The 17,550-nt window shown below is 38.8% G+C and overlaps 1 long non-coding RNA gene across 2 annotated transcripts in view; it reads right to left on the bottom strand.

Moving 5' to 3' along the window:
• Window positions 1-239: 239 nt before the first annotated feature.
• The window catches only part of LOC120527255, a 28,712-nt gene continuing 11,401 nt past the window's right edge, over window positions 240-17,550 (bottom strand). For both annotated transcript variants that reach the window (XR_005633298.1, XR_005633299.1), the window contains exons 2-3: window positions 16,840-16,899; window positions 240-419 (exon numbers count right to left, since the gene is read on the bottom strand). This is a non-coding gene — a long non-coding RNA (uncharacterized LOC120527255). The remainder of the gene's footprint in view (window positions 420-16,839; window positions 16,900-17,550) is intronic.

Genomic DNA, 17,550 nt, shown 5'->3' with positions numbered 1-17,550 from the left:
TCAGTATGGACACTGGCCGCTACATCATCACATCACACTGTTTCAAAATATCTGTTGCAAACAACTAGATTAGAACAAAACTGTGTGGGATGTTATCCCGTGAAAAACAACTTGTGAGTCAGGAAAAGGTTTGGGGACCGTCCCTGTATATTGCCCTAAGACAATATATGAAAAAAAAGAGATCAAAAGACTTAAATTGCAAGTACATTTGACAGTTTTACTTTTGGAAAATGGTGGATTTATACAAAAAGGATTATGGGAACAGGAAATGGTTGGCGTGAATTGACGTTAGGAGCAGGAATCGGAAGTAACGCCATCGAGGTGAGCCGGAAGTGATGTCATTGGGGATGGCCGGTGGTGACGTTGTCGCGGCCATTTTTATACCCAGAAGTGGAGGCAATTATTTTTCTTCTGGTTTTCTGTGGAAAGAAGAGATTTAGGTAAGTACCACGTGACCAACTCATATCTTACGATAGTTCACTCACCTTTAGGCTCTTTGACTGCCTCCTAATCGCATGTGTGTGACAACTGACACTTTATTAATTACCAGACTGCACACAGCCCTTGTGCATGGCTGTGAGATTGAGCCCTGCAAAAGTGTGACATATTGGAATGTTTACTTAATGCAGGTATTTTTAGTTTGATAAATTAAGTATTGCATTAGGTTACTCTTTACTTTAAAAAGTAAATCAGACTACTCAACATAGTTACTTTTAACATGCTTCCCTGCTGCTCTTGAGATAGTGCTGCTGAGTTTAGCACTGTATGTTCAGCTCATTAGCATAAATGTAGTGATTTCTTTAATATTAAGGCAGATAATTTCAACCAGGAGAAAGAGTAATGCAATCACCTGAGCATTTATTTCAAGAAATCTATCTCTGTAGATGCTTCCAATGTTTTCTCCCCCTGGCTGTTGGATTATTGTGTGAAAGAAAGACATTCACAGGCTAACAGAGAGCAGCAAACATATGCAAAGTACAGAATCCTTAAGTGTAACCCGGTTAAGGGTTTGCATGACCAGATAACTGGGTTACTCATTGAGAAATCTACATATGTTAACCTGGTTGATCAGATACCAAAATCCTGGTTTCTCTAATCAGAATAAGGGTCAATATACTGTAGCATTTCTGAAACTGGGTTTCGGTGAATAACTGGGTCATTAAAGTGCTTGTAAACACACTCTAAATGTCTGTTTATTCAGTGACAGGTTTTTGTTTATATTGATTTTTCAGGTTCTCCTCAAATCTACATCATCAATTCTCATTTGGGTACACCAACATTCCTTTGACATTATCAAAGATGTACGTGTTAGCTTAATTTATTACTCTAAACTGGCATTGTGTGGGTTTGTGCATAATTAAGCTTTCTAAAGGACTGGCGCTATGCCCAGGAAGTCTGTTCTGAACCTTCTCTACTCTGAGCTGAAGGGTTACCTGTAGGTACTGTATGTTATTCTCCATGAGCATTACAGAAATATTTGGTTAAGTTTTTACACTTTTCAAATACTCAAATAATAAAGTAATTGTGTGGAATTTTTGAAATGACCTTGAGTGGAAGGGATTCAGGAAGATCTGCATATTTCATGTTAATAAAATGGGAAAGATACAAATCAGCCTTCCTGGTTTCCTGCATCAGCATAACAGTCTTCACCCAAGACCAGACCATTCAGTCACTCTTGTTTGTTTAAGCTAATAGTTAACTTCTTCGAGTACATCAATCACTTCTTACACAATGACAGCATATCACTTTGCAACTGTGGGGTTTGTTAGCACAATCCTCTGTATAAACAAGAGCTTGCTAGCTCCAGACACAAGGGTATTTTATAAAACTGTCGTCAAGTTTATTGTTTGGTCGGAAAACATGAAATGCATTTTAACCTGCACCTTAGATGAGTTTTTTTATAACCCCAGAATTCACTATCAAAAAGTGAGAATTGAGTTCAAACAAACAGGGATAGTGACATCCATCCACTATCCAACCTGCTATATCCTAACTACGGGGACACGGGGGTCTGCTGATGCCAATCCCAGCCAACACAGGGCACAAGGCAGGAAACAAACCCCGGGCAGAATGCCAGCCCACCACAGGGCACACACACACCAAGCACAGACTAGGGACAATTTAGAATTACCAATGCACCTAACCTGCATGTCTTTGGACTGTGGGAAGAGACCCACACGTGGAGAACATGCAAACTCCATGCAGGGAGGACTCAGGAAGCGAACCCGGGTCTCCTAACTGCGAGGCAGCAGTGCTACCCACTGCGCCACCGTGCCACCCCGGGACAGTGACACTTTGACTTTATTGTGTTTTATTTTTCTAACAAAGCTCCATATTTTGTGAAGTGGAGTTATATATAGGGCAGCACGGTGGTGCAGTGGTAGTGCTGCTGCCTCGTAGTAAGGAGACCCGGGTTCGCTTCCCAGATCCTCCTGGTTGGAGTCTGCGTGTTCATCCCGTGTCTGCGTGGGTTTCCTTCCACAGTCCAAAGACATGCAGGTTAGGTGCATTGGCGATCCTAAATTGTCCCTAGTGTGTGTGCTCTGTGCTGTGGTGGGATGACACCCTGCCCGGGGTTTGATTCCTGCCTTGCGCCCTGTGTTGGCTGGGATTGGCTCCAGCGTGACCCTGTGTTAGGATATAGCAGGTTGGATAATGGATGGATGGAGTTATATATACTGCACATAACATTCACTGGTTTACAGATGACTGTGTAACATTATAGTTGCTATTTTAATTTTTATATGGTCTGTCTAAAGCAGCAAGCTAACCCTATGGTTAGGGCCACTTCTCTCAAATAATTAGGAATTTATATTTGGTTCAATTTAAGCTTTATTTATATATTATTGTAGCATTCATGTTTTTACGTCATTTTATTTCCACTTTTGACATTACTTTATGGAGCAGCATAACAGAAACAAGGAATAGGTACAAAAGCTTTTAGCTGGAAAACTACCCACAAAAATTCAGAAAACAAACAAAACAATCACCTAAAACATAAATATGCAAAATATTCTTTTTAGGTTTTATATTAACCCTCAGTCTTTTCACCTAAATAAATAGCTCTAAAACAGGCAGAATTAATATATTCAGCACTGCTGATAAAATGCAATCAGGCACAATGGCTTTGTTCTTTAAGCTTCTTAGTGACCACTGCTTATTTACCTTTTCTATGAAGGCTGTCCAAAACCAATGTAACCATCAACTAATCTATCCAAATGTCGTAATGATGTTTTGCAATAGTGTACACAATAATATGTTGCATAGTGATTAAACATAAAACACTTTGTAATACAACTTGTGATGCCAACACTGATTTTCAAAGCTGCACTTTCATAATCGTAATTGAAGACAGGACTTTTGGCCAGTTAATGAAGGAGACGGGCAGATCTTCAGTTCAGAAGTGCTGTATTATGGAAATGTGTTTCATGTTATGTTGTGCACTGACTTTTCCAAAAGTATGGATTGAACAATATTTTACTAAAAAATTGATGTGTTTTGCATATTTTGAGCATATGACTAGACAACTGACACGTGGATATTGTGGCACAAGGTACAATAGATTTTTTTTTTCTTGCTTCCATGGATGTTATTTAAAATCGTTGGCTTTTGTACAGCATTGGTCAACATTAGGTCCTGTTATATCATAAAATGTTCTCTTTTTTTACTGAGAAAAACAGATTACATTTTTTTTCAGACATTACTACAAACTATGTGTGGTAATATGTCAAAAAATACATAATTTTTGGATGAAGTATTCCTTAAACCTTCCTTGTTGTAAGTTAATCTTTTTCAGCTGTCATTACTCCCAAAGCCTGGAGAGTGTTTTATGGGTCTTGGAGAAGGGAAATGAGGGGGGAAGATTAACTAGCACAGATTCCGTTTGTGCCTGAAAAATGCATGAGAAACGCAGTAAATGCCTGATATCACAGTAAACTAAGCCCACTATATAATCAGCCATCATAATGGAAGTCTGTGTTTATTTGAAAACCTATTTCTAAAGGAAAACCGAGCTCCACCATTGAGAAGAGCTATAACCTGACACTCAAAGTCGTAACACAGCCAGCAGCCAGCATTTCTTGGCATTTTCTTTATTATGATTTTGTTAGAACATTAAATTGAGGTACACCAACCCATCTTCTGACTTTGTCTTTTTATTCACACAGGATTTCAATTCATACCTTTTAAAGAAACCTCATGCTCTATTTTAAAATGCAGTGCAAGCTCATTTATTTCCTCTTTTGAACAAAAAAAAAGTTAAAACATGTATTTGGATCATTCATTTCATTTCACTGCATCTCATCTTCTGAAACTGCTTTTCCGCCGAGGGTCGAGTTGTCATTTACCTCATATTCATTGTAACTCTTATAATTTTTTTCTATAAAATCAAAAGCCTTTTTGAAACAGTACTTAACGTTTTTTGTAAATTAGTAATTGAGCAAAAGGAGAAATGTGTAATGAAGATGCGATGTTAAGTCAAAAAGGTAAAGGCAGTTTCAAAATGCATAGAAACTCACGCAATACAACACGTTTGTGACAACTTATGAGTAGTTGAAAAATGCACAGTGCTTTACTGTTAGTCTAGTTTAAGCCAAGGTCAAATGAACATGGACACTCCACTGAGGGACTGCAGCATTGTTGAACAACGGGCCATAGCGAGATATTTCATTGGACAGGGGGAGTGAAACCTGCTGAACAGCCATCACTGCAAACCTGCTCAGTACAGAGCATTGTTCAATAATGGTGCAATCCCACAGTGGAGCCTCCACATTCATTTGACCTTGGCTTCAACCAGTCTAGTCAGAGCGCTGCACTGTGCATATTGAAACTACCCATAAGCCATCATAAACATGTTGTATTGCGTCAGTTTCTATCTGTTGTAGCTACTGCGTAATTTTCAAAATGTTTCCTCAAATTTCAAAACGACTGGGGATTTTTGCAATTTTGAAAACAAGGATTGTGTTTATTTGTATGCACTATGCTTTAAAACAAGACCAAATTATAACATTCGAAATATAACAATACCAAAGTTAATAGATTTCTCACTGTCATAGAATAACTGATCTGTGTACGTTAGTCACTGTGGTTCACCTTTGAACTAAAACAGCTCATATCTTCAGTTTATGATTGAAATCCTTCAGGTCTGCTGCAATTTCCAACTGGAAATCACTAGAAGGAAGTTACAACTTTTCTTCCATTCAATCCATATGGAATTAAAAATGCTTTCTCAGCTTGGAAAGTTGTCTCTGTTACCAAAACAGAATCAGTTCATCTAATTTAGCACGTTTTTTTCACAATATTGCTCAATTCTACTATTATTTATACCATATTGAAATGCCACTTGGAGGAAAATACAGTGGAGGAGACAGTAATTGAGTTATTAGGTAAAATGAGGAGTTCCAGAGCAGTGAAACTGAGGGTTTCAGGGAGTCAGAGACTATCCTACACACATTCACCGTTATTGCCACTACGCCAATGTACAGGCATCAATCAAACATTTCTACATTTCTTTAGGATATCCGTAGGAACAAACGGTGTACCTGGAAAAATACACAAAGACGCAAGGCAAATATTCAAAGTTCATGCAGACAATTACAGGGCTGGACCAATTTAGACCCAACAATTCATTTTACACGTTGTGGTGTACAGCCCGGACACAGACAGGTAGACATGATCTTTCTCCACACGCACGTTTAATTACAGCTATTATACACAAGTCTTAAGTGCACATCCCCAGTGCCTCAGCACCAATCACCCCTTTAAGTCCGAGCCAACACAATGCCTTTCACAGTCTTCAGACCGCCTCCACTCCTCTCCTCCGAGCTCCGCCCTCTTCCACCCGACTCCAGCCAAAGGGAGGGAGGCAGCCCCTTTTATACACCCCGGATGGGCACCAGGTGCTTCCTGAGGAGCCTCCGCCAACACACCCCCCGTGTGGTGGAAGCACCAGCTGTGTAGCTGGAAGCCCTCCGGGTGTCCCTGATCCTCTTCGCCCCAGCACTTCCGGGTGTGGTGGAAGTGCTGAGCTCCAGGGCTCCCAAGGCATTGGGGCGCCCCCTGGCGGTGACCACGGGTCCCTACAGGGTTGGGCTTCCAAGCCCTCTACCTGTGGCCCCCAACACAACCAGGGCGGTCGCCCCCTCATGGTCTGGAGGAGGCACAAGCCCTCCTGGGAGTCCCGGCTGGGTACCACCTCCAGCCACGTGCCACAACGTACATCTTTAGAGTACCTAAAAAAATGGAGGAAAGAAAAATTCTGCTTAAGTCTGTGACAAAGTTTTCTACATATGTAATTACATTTGAACATATTATGCAAAATCGTTTGATTAACTGACTTTTGTTTCCTCATATTTTCTCACCAGAAACAATGTTAAAATCGCAAAAATTATTTCTGTTCTGATCTAAAAATTAAAGCATTTAAGTAAGATAGATTACTTCTGACCTTTACTTTTCTTTTTCACTGAAGGGTTTCTTGTGCATAATTATATCCTGTTCTATTTTTAAGCAGGATTTCGGAAGGTGGGTGTTGGCTAATTATCCACCGAAGCCAGTATTTTGTACATAAAATTGTAATATTATATAGTATGCAGTATATTGCAGCATTGTAGTCTTTACCCCAAGACAGTGTGTTTCATGCAGCTATTTTATGTACATACTTTATCTAGCGCAAAATAACAGGGCATAAAGCATGAGGCCAGCCATTCACGGACACAAACACTCAGACTAATTGAAACATATTAAACTAGCATACTCATGATACTAAAGCAGATTAAGCACATTTGATAATGGATAGTGGGAACTTTAAAGGTCACTTTTTAAAATATTAACAATAACTAGACAATACAGGAATAGGTAATAATGGAGTAATAATACATTAAGGCAAAGATTTGGCTCCTCTGGTTATAGTCAAAAAATGGCAGTGTCTCTAGCTACCCTCCCCATAGTTCAGATGATCCACTTCACACTATAAATAGCACCACCTTCACACCTTCACTTCCTTCTTTCATCAGGCGAGCCAATGACTTGCACTCAGCTCCTGACTTCAGGCTTCCCTAGTTTCACATCTGCATCAGATCCTCGGGTCACTTCTGGTTTTAGGGATATCTAAGAACCCAAGAGTTCCCCACTTCCAAGATACATAAAAAGGAGTAGTCAACCCAATTGAGGCCTGATAATATGAAGCAGAAGGCCGTGCACATTTAAACCAGCTTATCCAATGCCAAACATCACCTCCAGAAAGGTTATTTCCAGAGATGCTTGCATTAATTAGCTAACTGGCAGCCCTGTTCATGTTGTTGTTCTTTCCTGGTAATTGCATAACAAGCCTGCCTATAATAAAGTAGCCTAACTGTGGTGTCCTGGAAAATGAACTTTCTGCCAGGCAGACCACCGTTTGTGAGACTCAAGGACTGTGCCTCTAATATGGTTGTGAGCAACACTGGAACACCACAAGTAACAGGTTGGTCTCTTTCTCTTCATTCTGTACATCTCTGACTATAAATGTAACTCCAGGACATGTTACTTACAGACATTTTCAGATGATTCTGCACTTATTGGGTGCATTGATAAGGAGGATGAGACAGAGTACAGGAGTCAGGTGGAGAAGTTTGGTTCTTGGTGCAAAGAGAATTGTCTGCATCTTAACATCAGCAAAACCAGGCAACTGGTTATTAACTTTCACCACATCAAACAGTCTCAATGCATGGTCACTATTCACGGAGTGGTCAACTCCTACAAGTACTTGGGGGTCCACATTAGTGACAGGTTGGACTGGTCTTGTAAAATAGAGGAAGTACAAAAGAAAGGGAAGAACAGTCTTGTTTTCCTTACAATACTGTATTCCAGCAAAACCAAGGAGCTGGTGGTGGATTTTAGGAGGACCAGGCCCCTCATGGGCCCCGTGATCATCAGAGGTGACTGTGTGCAGAGAGTGCACACCTATAAACGCCTGGGAGTGCAGATGGATGATAAATTGGACTGGGCTGCCAATACTGATGCTCTGTGCAAGAAAGGACAGAGCCGACTATACTTCCTTAGAAGGCTGGTGTCCTTCAACATGTGCAATAAGATGCTGCAGATGTTTTATCAGACGGTTATGGTGAGCACCCTCTTCTACGCACTGGTGTGCTGGAGAGGCAGCACAAAGAAGAGGGATGCCTCACGCCTGGACAAACTGGTGAGGAAGGCAGGCTCTATTATAGGCACGGAGCTGGACAGTTTGACATCTGTGGCAGAGCGACGGGCGCTGAGCAGACTCCTGTCAATACTGTCCACTGAACGGTATCATCTCCAGACAGAGGAGCATCTTCAGCGATAGATTGCTGTCATCGTCCTGCTCCACTGACACACTGAGGAGATCGTTCCTCCCCCACAATATGCAACTATTCAATGCCACCGGTGGGGTAAATGTTAACATTATTATACAATGTTATTGACTGTTATACCTGCCTTTGCACTCTCCACCTTACATTTTTTTTAACTTGCACTGCATTTTATTAATTTAATTAATATTGTTTTTATCAGTATGCTACTGGTGGAGTATGTGAATTTCACCTTGAGGATTAATAAAGTATCTGTCTATCTATCCATCCTTTAATGCAGGAAGTGAAAGCCTTTACATTTTCTATACCTGTGTGATGGCCAGTGACATTTTCTATGCTGTGGTGTACTGAACTGGTGACATCACTTCAAGAGAGGCCCACTGAAAAAACAAATTCATTAAAAGAGCAAGCTCAGTTATAGGATGCACTCTGGACCCCCTAAAAGAGAGAATTAAAACAAAACTGAGTGTCATTATGAGGAATGCTGAACATCCTCTCTCTGACACACTAACACTGGGTATGTTCAGCCAAGGAATTAGTGTCAAGAAAAACTACACGGGCTCCTTTATGTCAACAGTAATATGCCGGCATAATGCCTCACTGAAGCTGTGACTGACTGCCAAGTTGGAAATTTTTCTTTTCTTTTTAATTGTCTTGCTTTTTAGTTATCCTGGTGTGTGTTCAGACCATAGTATGTATATATATGTATTTATCTACCTATTTATGTATATATTCATATAAAGAGCTTCTGTAAAAAGCCCAATTTCCCCCCGGAAACAAATAAAGTTCTATCTCTCTATCTATCTTAATCCCACACAGAAGACCCAGGCTTACACAGAGATTTTCCAGCTGCACATAAACAGTGCCTGAACCAGGAAACAAACTCATATTTCTGGAGGTGTGAGGCAGCAGTGCTAAGTACTGTACTGTGTCACCATGCCGCAGAATGTGTTAAGTATTATTGGATGGGTACTTTTCTCTGTCCTCTTTGGTTTTAAATGGAAATTATAATGTCATGAAGTTCAGCTTTGGGTGTGTTTTATGAATTCTGTGCCTGAAAGCCTACAGATGACTGCAGTACCATCACACCTGGTGCTAGGGAATTGGCTCCTAGAGTATTGAAACAAACAATACGCACAAAATGAAAAGTATACTAGTTCCTGCATAAATTTTGTAATCAGATTGAGAATTCATCATAAATTTGCTCTTGTTTAATTGCTTTGGCTCTTTAGTACTTGAAATCAGAAATGTCAGTCCCTGTTATTTACCTTATTGAGAAATACCTGAAAAACAGTATAGTGAAAAATGGAACAGATTATTTTCACTGACTTTGATTAGTGTAGTTATTGGTTTATTTATTTATATTCATCAATTCCTCTAAAAATTAATTTAGATCCATCTATTAATTTATCAGATCCATATACTCTGATTCAGGTTTACATGGGTGCCTGAGCCTAAGGGGTACTGGCTTATCTTGGGACACACATATATTCACTCACACTTGGCCAATGTTTTGTTGTTTAACTTATTAAACATGCACAACCTTGAGATGTCAATTGGTAACTATTTTATTTCTATAACATTTTTAAAATAGGTTTTTCGGCCTTCTTTTTTTGATGATCACACCCTTGTGGATCTAACATAGAATTAGCTTCTCCTCCGTAGATCTGCAACAATTTGGCTGGTAACATTAAAGAATTGAAATTGTAACATCCATTTCTGAAACGTACTTGATCTCCAGACTAGTGTAGGGCTCATTGGGTGAAAACCTTTAACAAGATGCCAACCTCATGTAGGGCACATGTCTGACAAGTATAAAGAAGCTGGAGTATCTGGAAAAGATGTGGGGCAGCACCACTGTGCCACTCAGTTTAATGCACTAAAAAGTCACACACTTACAGCACAGGTCTAATTTAACAAACTAAGTGTCAGATAAAACAAAAAAGCTTAAAGGCTTTAATAGACCACATGATTAATACCAGGATATCCCCTATGGACTGTGAATATGATATAATGAATTCCGGAATATTTAACATACAAGAACTGGTTTTGCAGCTTAGGCAAAGTATCCAGGATGTTAAAAGCACTTTTAAAAAAGCAGATTGAGTAAGGAGGAGTCCGAAACTTTTTTTGTTTATTTAGGTGTGCCTTTTACAGTTTTTTTTTATTTTGTTTTGTATCAGTGAACATAGATCACAAGTTCTTACGGACTGAAAAGTGAGTCAGCTAATTTACACTCTTGTGTGCTTTTATATTTCTTTTATTGCTCAGATCATGTCAGATAAATTTGGCCTGTACAAATCAAGCAGAGTCTGCAGGTGAAGAAAGGTGATATTTTTTTTTAACAATGTGTCAGTAGGGCGGCACGGTGGTGTAGTGGGTAGCGCTGCTGCCTTGCAGTTAGGTGACCCGGGTTCACTTCCCGTGAACTCCGCGTGGAGTTTGTATCTTCTCCCTGTGTCTGCGTGGGTTTCCTCTCACAGTCCAAAGACATGCAGGTTGTCCCTAGTGTGTGGGGGGGTGTGTGTGTGTGTGCGCGCCTGCCTTTGTTTCCTGCCTTGCGCCCTGTGTTGGCTGGGATTGGCTCCGGTAGACCCCCGTGACCCTGTAGTTAGGATATAGCGGATTGGATGATGGATGTGTCAATATCTTTGTAATTCTAAATGACTATCGTTATTACGGATGAAATAGGTCTTAAAATGGTGATAATGAGAATAAGGTGGCCATATTCCAAGTACCATACACTGAGTGATGCAGTAGTAACTGCTAGGAGGATAGTCTTCACTGCCCCAAAATCCAGGTACAGAAAAAGGATAATGAGAAAAAATTGTATGAGCCACCCTCAGGCCAAAATCAAACAAATGAGAACATCATGAAACTCATTCCTCTCTTAGGTTTGTAGTTTTTTAGGGGTGGGGGTTCATTTGTTTTCATCCTATTTTTTTTTTTTTGTAAAAATTGATCTATTTGTATGAAATGATTAACAATAAAATTAATAAAATTAAAAAAAAAAAGTTTGTAGGTTTTGGCTACTTTAATTAACTTCACAAATTATAAACATCTGGATTTTTTCTAGGGTCAGTTACCATGCAAAAATGATGCACCGTGGCTTTTAGTCACTTAGCACACCCATATTTTGATCACAGTATCAGCACAGCTTTGACCCCCCGCACACAAACAAATATTTTATGGCAAGAACAAAACTGATTTTTGTATTTGTTTTGGTGTTCTTTGAAATCATGTAGCATTTCTGCTAGGAGCAAATTGGTAAAAATAACAAAACTGGGTATTTTTCCAGGAGGCACAAAAAAAAAAATCTACAAACTGTCAACATTTCCAAAATGTTGATTTTCCAACTAAAAAATATACAAAGGGCCATTTTGAAGTCCTCTTGATCATATCATCCTATGAGACCAATTGCCCTTAAAATTTTTGCCATTTTCCCTTATCTGGGAAATTGCAATTAAGATGTGATGTAATTTACTCTCTATTGTTTCTATTTGCTTTTTTTGTTATGTGCCAACAATAGGCTAGCCAGAGGATCTGTGATGCATGTTACAGTTATTTAGCAGCCTAAATGCAATAAGGCGCAACATGTCTCTGTTTTTTTAGTGTGTGCTATAACTTGTAGCAGTGGTTGAAAACAAAACAACAAACTAGGATTTCACAAATGTCTGCATGATCACTGAAACCATAGCCATCTACTATACATGAAATTCTGTTCTTCAAGAAGGAGTTACAAGTCTGACAATGGTTGTGAGTAACCATTCCTTTTTGATGATGAAGAAATAAAGGCCAGTGGTGGGATCACTTTAGTCTTTCTAATGTGGTAAACTAGCAATTATTCATTTGCAAGTCATGACTATACTCTATGTGGAAGACAGGTTCAGTTTACTTCATTTATTTACCATGAACTCTGTACTGTATAACCCCATGCACTTACATTACAGAGGGAAAGGAAGAAATTAATCACCTACCTGGTTTGTATTTGTCAAAATTCAGCATGGTGCAAAGGGGTAGTTGAAATTCCTGTTCTTCTTGCCATTTAAAAATAAAGCATGTAACAGTAACAGTATCTATAAAGCCCTGGGTCTGAATTGAAATATATATAGCATTATAGTGTCACTTTAAAAAAGCATTACCTGAGATGCCAGTAACACAAATTATATACTAAATAAATGTGGCTGAATGGCACAGTGGTTAGAGCTGCTGCCTCACAGTTTTAAAGACTTGGATTTGATTCCACACCTGTGCCCATATTTATCAAACCTACATGGCTCAAAAATTTCACATTGATAGACACCTATCCTAGGAGTAGGAGTAAAAGCATTTTATTAATTTTCCTAATTTAAAAAAATAACTGCAAACTTCACCAGGATTTAGGAGAGCTCATAAGCAGTCCAAACTTGCTAGGATCTGCCAGAAGATGGTGTTTAGGCACAGGTTTGAATGCACATCCCAGAAAAGGCTGAATGTTTTGAAAAGATATTGATTTGACAAAGAGAGGGTTAGTAGCACGCATTGATACAGTGCATTGCCGAACCCACCACACGACAAACCAACTCAGGATCCTAGGTTAGGACCCAAGTGCAGCCATGCAACGGGTGATGCCTCAGCACCACACTAGTTCAGATGGAGTGGAACAGTGTGAGGTTTTTTATGGTGACTGGAGTTCCAATTCTGCCACCAACCCCCAAGTTGTTCCCTGCAGGTTGGAGGGCCTACATGCAGGGATGGATGCAGATTAACGTCATACCCAAGACGGAGCAATTGCAGGTTAAGGACCTTGCTCAAGGGCCCAACAGAGCAGAGTCCCTTTTGGCATTTATGGGATTCGAACCAGCAACCTTCCGATTGCCAGTGCAGATCCTTAGCCTCAGAGCCACCACACCGCCTTTTGACAAAGATGGAATAATATTCATAACATATCTTGTACATTATGTAATTAGTCCATCTACATAGAAAAGCCATGCACTTTCAGCTGAAAGTGTTGGTAACATTACTGTTTTGGCCCCAAAGAAAGTGCAGCTTTTTAGTAGCAGTAATGTGTCATAACCAGCCATTCTTAGAATTTTGCACCAAACTTTGAATGACCTTACAGCCAATAAGGTAATATGCAGATTTATACATTTCACCATGACTCCACATGAGGTAATATTAAGACAAGCTGCATTCACATTAAGATCATTTCTCCAAGCAGATTTGAATTGTAAATTATATTATAGTATCTACACATAGGGGGTCATGGATGCAAACTGTATTTAAGTAGCCAGCAGAGTACCCTGAAGATAAACAGGGCTGGATGGGTGATTGGCAGCAAAATGTCATACAGGTACACTGAGCTCTGCAGTCCATGAACCCTGGGACATTTGTGTTACAGTGTACAAGTCTGGGAAGGTTCAAAAAGGCAGACAGAGACTCCTGGGGCACTTGACAGATAGTTCCTTGAAGAAGATAAATGCAGTTCACTGAGAAAGACTTGGCACACAACTTTGGAAGATGATTCAAAACACTGGAACAGTGAATGCAACTTCAGTAACAGTACAGGAATGGCTGTGGCTTGTTACAGTAAGTGTTGCTTTATGGGCCATTCCTGTGGCCATAACAGCAGGACGATGATTCTTCTGAAAGTATGGCTGTTGATAATTCATTCTTAAATAAGCATACATATTATCTAGCTTAACTCACATTTAGGGTGTGTATCTTAGTCTTTCCATCTCTCCGCTTGTTACAATAGTATTAACAATGTTGCAAAGTGGTAACACTTATGGGACACTTAGACAAATAATCTACATTGTTATGTTCTCCTTCTTTTTCTTCTTCTCCTGCTTTGAATATTATTATTATTCTAGTGGTGAAATCTTAGCATTAGTACTATAAAAGTACAAAACGTCATCATGAGTGCCAAATTGCTGCAAGTTGTGCCATAAAATCACAACGTCATGCATTGTCAAGCGTGGCCTTCTACTCCTTACTGTGAATGGGAGTAGGACATTTCGCAACTGCTTCTCATGTCCTACTCTGAGGTAGGACAAATTTTTATCCAAGTCACACTTGTAATGCAATCCGTAGGAGTAATTCTGAGACGCTTGATAATTACTGGCTCAGATCAGTGATTGTTCAGAATTTGTACATTGTCTTGTACATGCAGAGATAATCTCTACATAATCCATGTTTCCTTCTACATTCCAAATGCAAAACTATTAGGTTGACTGATAAAACAAAATTAATAATAATAATAATAATTCTTTGCATTTATATAGCGCTTTTCTCACTACTCAAAGCGCTCAGCGATTGCAGGTTAAGGGCCTTGCTAAAGGGCCCAACAGAGCAGAGTCCCTTTTGGCATTTGCGGGATTCAAACCGGCAACTTTCCGATTGCCAGTGCAGATCCCTAGCCTCAGAGCCACCACTCCGCCTCCAATAAGTGAGTGTGCCCTGCAATGGCCTGGCACCCCATCCAGGGCTGGTCTCTGCCTTACACCCATGCAATTGGAGACGACCTAGATCCCCAACCTGTCTGTATACAGTATAAATAAGCAGGTTCACAAAGTACTTGTATGTAGATATGTAAAATACAGTACTTTTCAATATTATTTTGCTTTTGATATTTTAGAAAATACAATTTTAATTTACCAAGAAATCAATCCAACAATATTGTAAAAAATTGTCTGACATCAAGTTCAGCTATGAAAACAAAGGACCTATAAACATTTGTTCATTTGCCAAACCTGCTTTTCCATTACTGGACAACCATATTGAATAATGAGGCTACAACAACAACAACAACAACATTTATTTATATAGCACATTTTCATACAAACAGTAGCTCAAAGTGCTTTACATATTAAAGAATAGAAAAATGAAAGACACAATTATAAAACAAAATAAATCAACATTAACATCGAATAAGAGTAAGGTTCAATGGCCAGGGGGGACAGAAAAACAAAAACTCCAGACGGCTGGAGAAAAAATAAAATCTGTAGGGATTCCAGACCATGAGACCACCCAGTCCCCTCTGGGCATTCTACCTAACATAAATGAAACAGTCCTCTTTGGATTTAGGATTCTCACGGAAGGGCTTGATGATGATGATGGTCACGTAGACTTCTGCCTTTTAATCCGTCCATCATTGTTTGGCTACATTATTAACCTTAAAATTAGAATGAAAAAGCAACAGAGAAATATTTTGCTCTTTACAAATCTATTCATTTCCTACACCCACTTTGTCCAGCACAAGGTCGACACCAGATCTGTTGGAGACTCTTACAAACACTGCTTCATAATACAGAAGTATTCCTTTGGCATGTGGGTGGAAATAATAGTACTTGGAATCACGTGCAAATTCTATACAGACAACAGCCGGGTTGGTATTTGAATTCACTGTGCTGAATTTACAATGCTGCACAGATTTAGAAGTAATTGTTTCATATAATTTTAAAGGTTGTGTTGGACTTAAAAAAATGAATGTTACAAACAGAAGAAAGACTATAAGAGAGAAGAGACTTTTCCTCCATTAGACTCAGAGACGTCAAACTCACTTCGTGAGTGAGCTGCCGAGTTTGTTGGTTTACTAGCAGCCACTCTCTAAGCTGTCATTTATTCATTTACTTTTCTTTACTCAATAACACTTTTAAATTCTGTACTAAGTTGAAATATATAGTATAAAAAATGGCCAAAATCTTGGATTTGAAAATGTATAGACCACTGTGCAGCCCATCAATTCATTTTTCATGCTCGCCTTGTAATTCAAGGTTTATACATTAAACAATTAAGAGAATTCAGCCAGCTCAGAGAGAAGAGAGACTGGAAGCAATGATGATACATTAACTTGTGGATTCATTGTTACATACACCTGTGAACATTAAAAACATTATAAGCTTAAACACTGAAATGCAAAGACAAAAAATGGATGAATGGAAGGAAGTTTACACCACATTATGGAAAAAAACAAAATAGGGGATTCTCTCATAGCAAACACCTTGACCCAATTATATAAAAATAATTGCATTTATTTTATATGAAAGTCGAAAGTTGTGTAAAGTGTTCCTTTTGGTTCAACAATCCATTCATTTTAATCCTCACACTCGACTTATGCTACACACCCAAATTAATTCTTTGTTTGAGCACCAAAAGGCATTATGAGACTGCTTAGAGGTATGTGACAAATTATTTCAATAGAACATGTTATTAAGCTTTAAAGTCACATCTTATTTTAAGGTTTACTGACAGCTTTCTTAAAAAAAAGTTAACTTCTTTAACTTCATTTATTTTTTATTTAACTGCCACTTAGGCGAGTTATTTGAGAGTTTTGTGTTAACATCCAGCATAAAACAGGCAATGATCTAACTTCAAGCTGTTGAAAATAACCCCCAAAGATGGACAAGTGCTCCTGCATTAGGAAGAAGAAGTTGGAGTTTATCCTAGCAGCACTGGGGACAAGGCAAAATCCAAATCTGGCTGTAACAACAGTTTATTATAAGCTTAATGAATAATACTCTGCACCACGGGTACTCACCTCTGGTTTTGTAGGTCCGCAAGTTTTAATCCCAACCAGTTTTGTAATTAGAAGCCAGGCCTAGCAGATAATGAAATATGGTATTTAATTATATGGCTTGTTAGTGCTTTCATTGCTTCAAAACAAATCTTTATCACATTATAGAATTTTTCATTTTTTGAGAATGCTGCCCATATGTTTTGTGGTCTGGAATTGATTTCTACCTCTTGATCCTTTCCCTTCTCTCAAATTTATTTCAAAACCTTGAATTAGCATAGATACTTCATGATGTATATACACAGGTTTAAATGGAAGCACGTTACCTGGACTACTGGTAGTTCATTTGTCATTTGCACTTCATTATTAACTGATAGTTTGTTAGGAAAATTGAGAACAATGAAAAGCTTTAATGGAGCTGTTTAAAACTAGAGACAATTAAGGGTTCTGTATTGTAACAAACAAGTTAACTAAAACGTAAGCCAAAAACACATATTGCTTTAATAATAAAGCTAAACAGTACACAGTCCACAGTAAAATACAATAAATATGTAAATGAAATTAATATATATATATATCATTCAGGAGCTATAAAATAGCACAAAAAGCTAAGTATGGCCTTGGGAATGATTCTGGACACTCAAAAACAGAATACAAATGTAGTTTTGTAACATGGTCTAAGGATGCCATCCACAACACTAGCTCACAACAACTGTAAAGTATCTTCCAGACAGA

This window comes from Polypterus senegalus, chromosome 4 (genome assembly GCF_016835505.1).
Source record: "Polypterus senegalus isolate Bchr_013 chromosome 4, ASM1683550v1, whole genome shotgun sequence".
NCBI lineage: Eukaryota > Metazoa > Chordata > Cladistia > Polypteriformes > Polypteridae > Polypterus > Polypterus senegalus.
Note: the sequence above shows the minus strand (reverse complement) of the source record. Positions and strands in the feature narration are given on the sequence as shown.